The 3,360-nt window shown below is 38.9% G+C and overlaps 1 protein-coding gene and 1 long non-coding RNA gene across 4 annotated transcripts in view; one reads left to right on the forward strand and one right to left on the reverse strand.

Moving 5' to 3' along the window:
* The window catches only part of LOC109291170, a 2,428-nt gene extending 1,381 nt beyond the window's left edge, over positions 1 to 1,047 (forward strand). The window contains exon 3 of the long non-coding RNA XR_002095763.1: positions 1,035 to 1,047. This is a non-coding gene — a long non-coding RNA (uncharacterized LOC109291170). The remainder of the gene's footprint in view (positions 1 to 1,034) is intronic.
* Positions 1 to 3,360, reverse strand: part of EML6 (echinoderm microtubule associated protein like 6) — a 404,089-nt gene that overhangs the window by 161,311 nt on the left and 239,418 nt on the right. The window lies entirely within an intron of this gene.

The following is a 3,360-nucleotide window of genomic DNA, read 5'->3' on the forward strand; positions in this document are numbered from 1 at the left end:
ATCTTGTGAGGTCCCTTCCAGCCCCTAACAATCTATGAACGCCTGGGGGACTGCATGGGCCACCAGTTGGACAGCCTTGAGATAGGCAACTATTATATCCTTTCAGTTAGTTTCTCTTTCTAAGGAACTGTTTAAAGTTTACATAAAGAGAAACATGTTTAACTCTTTTCAGTAACTTGAATGATAGATTTCTTGGATGAACTGGCAAGTACAATCATGCAGCAACTGTCTTTTTCAATATTTCAGAACTTTCAATGCTTAAACATGTTTAGCATTTTCATAACAGAGAAGGGAGAAAGCTACAATTTAAAAAAAATACCTTAGTGGCCTATATGAAATGGATACTGTCTTTGTGCTCTTATTTTAAAGCCATAAACATTACAAATGTATAGCTCAGATTAGGGCTACCCTTTCAGTGCCTGGCATAACATAAGTCATAAATGAGCTATCTTTGTAAAACAGCACATACCTCAGATCAGATACATGAACATTTAGGAGACCTTTGACAGACAAGGTTCTTTGGGTGAATCTGATATCTTTTATTAGACGAACTTAAATAGTTGGAAAACAATTCTTAAGCAAGCTTTCGGGTTCAAAACCCCTTTTTCAGGCTAAGGAAGTTTCAGCAGTTGGTGTGTGCTCTTCCTGGATGCAATGAAAAGTAAAGAAGCCAGAGGCTGGGCTGGTATGCATACAAGACAGGCAGTCAGGGAAAATGTAGATTGAGGAGTCAATGGGTGAGACAGGCTGGGGGGGTGGGGGGCGGGAAGAGAGTGAAGGGGGATGAATAGTGAAGAGATACCTAGGGAGTCAAATGTCAGGCAGCTTATGCAAAACCTGCCAACACATCTCCACCACGCCTACAATTACTACACCCCACAACAGAGCCATCAGCATTCCTGGATCTTACAGCTGCACCTCCAGAAATGTAATATAGCTCATCCAAGGCACCAAATGCCCAGATAGAAGATACGTAGGAGAGACCAAACAACAACTGCGCACCCAAATGAATGCACACCAGAAACCTATCAAAGACAGAAATACCCAATTCCCTGTGGGGGCACATTTCTCACAAGAAAACCACTCTCTCTCCAATCTCTCAATCCTGATCCTCAAAAGAAACTTACAAAACACTTCCCAGAGACAAGCCTATGAACTCTACTTCACCAACCTCCTGGATACTAAAAATCATGGACTAAATATAGACATTGGATTTATGACACATTATAACCTACCTGACATCTGACTCCCTAGGTATCTCTTCACTATTCATCTCCCTTCACTCTCTTCCTGCCCCCGCCCCCCCACAGCCTCTCTCACCCATTGATTCCTCAATCTACATTTTCACTAACTACCTGTCTTGTATGCATACCAGCCCAGCCTCTGGCTTTTTTTACTTCTCATTCCATTCAGGAAGAGCACACACCAACTGCTGAAACTTCCTTAGCCTGATGAAGGGTTTTTGAACCCGAAAGCTTGCTTAAGAATTGTTTTCCAGCTATTTAAGTTCGTCTAATAAAAGATATCAGATTCAGCCAAAGAAGCTTGTCTGCCTATGTCCTTAGACCAACATGGCTACAACCTACAGCCCTGGAGACCTCTGAATTACTTCCCAGTCTTCTAATCTTCACTAGTCCTCAAAAAACGAGACCAGATTCAGTTATACAGGATAGAAAGAACCAAACCAGAAAAAGCCAAATAATGTAATAGAGGTGATATCTTTTATTAGATCAACTAGATTTTTGCAAAAAAAATTTCTTTAATTCTTTAATTTCTTTAATTTTGCAAAAATCTAGTTGGTCTAATAAAAGATATCACCTCTACCACAAGTTTTAATTCCTTATGCCTCTAGACCAATACAGCTACAATCTGGATACCTGAAATAATATAATATGAATGTGAACAATATATACAATCTTTTTCAACAGGTTTTCAATGACAGATTTTCCAGATCAAGAATGAAAGACATTCATCATTCATTAAAGAGCGCATTAAGGACAAGATATTCTGAGTGGAAGCTTGATTCTCCCCCAAAACATTTTGTTTGAACTCTTGCAAAATACAAGTGCAATGCTATCTTTTGTTATGACATGATTTTTTTTACATACTGTCTCTACTATTTCCATATATATGTTTCCCCATCAGTCTTGTGTTCCTATAAAATTCTGTACTACCTGAACAGCAGCTGTCCGATTGTGAATCAAAGCCATATGTTAATATGATGCACAACTTAGAAATTATACTTATTTACAGCACTGGTTGCTTTGAACAAAAAATATTTTTTATCAACTTTACCACGGTGGAAAACAGCTGATGCTCAGTCTGACCGAGTGAACAAAGATATTTCTGTAACAACTTCAATAATCTCTCTGTAAGCTGACAGCTGGTTTGCAACAGATGTGGAACCATACCAGTCAACTGCAGTTTAAACTGGAAACATACATCTGAAGAACATCTTAAAACTTGGATTTCTGTTACATTTTCTGGTGTTACGAGAGTTTCAAGATTATGACTATGGTTTTTATCTTTTCTGATAAAATATTGATTTAACACAACATATTACAAAATTAATTACTTTGATGTAGATAATCTTATAAACTTTCCTTTTCAGAATTGGAGTAGCTGGGGTTCTCTCTCCCTATCTCCATTTTCTTCCTTGGAGGTTCAAGCATTCAGACTACACCCCTTTCAAATTTTCTTGGTTGCTTTTTTCAGCTGCATTGCTACACATTCCCTCCTTCCTCTATGAGCATGTAATTTTCCTTTACCTGGGTACCTTGTGCCTAGCTGGCTCACTTTTGTGTGTCATCTATTCTTCCACTGCTGGAAATGTTGCCCTGAGGTCACTGAGAGAAGACTCGGTTGTATCACCTGTGTGTGTAAATGCACAGGGATTTGCCAATTCTTACTGCCTGAACATCAAGTCACAAAGAAGCCTGTGCTGCCAGAGTCGAAAAATGATCTCATAGGGAAAGAAATGAATACTTAAGTGCCAGCTGGCACTGTAACAAAAGATGCATATGTGCAACATGTTCTGTCAGGACAGCCTAGATTATATGGTGCACTGGAAGTGATGCAAACGATGTCCAAAGTCACTTTTTCTTCGATGGCATAATTGCATGCAGGCTCTGAAATTAAGTACATACCTCATGTAGACTCTTCACAAGCTTACAAACCATGATACCTACCCCAATTTAAGCCAAACCTTCCAGGTCTTTTATAATGTCCAGTCTGGAGGTCTGAGACATTCTTATTGATTATATATCCCAGGAAGGTGAAGTGATTTATTTCAAAATGACATTTGTTTCCTTCAGGTTTAAATCCTCACCCATAAAACCTTCAAATCCTTTCCAGTTTTAC

Source organism: Gavialis gangeticus, unplaced genomic scaffold (genome assembly GCF_001723915.1).
Source record: "Gavialis gangeticus isolate Ggan-Ray unplaced genomic scaffold, GavGan_comp1, whole genome shotgun sequence".
Classification (NCBI taxonomy): Eukaryota; Metazoa; Chordata; order Crocodylia; family Gavialidae; genus Gavialis; species Gavialis gangeticus.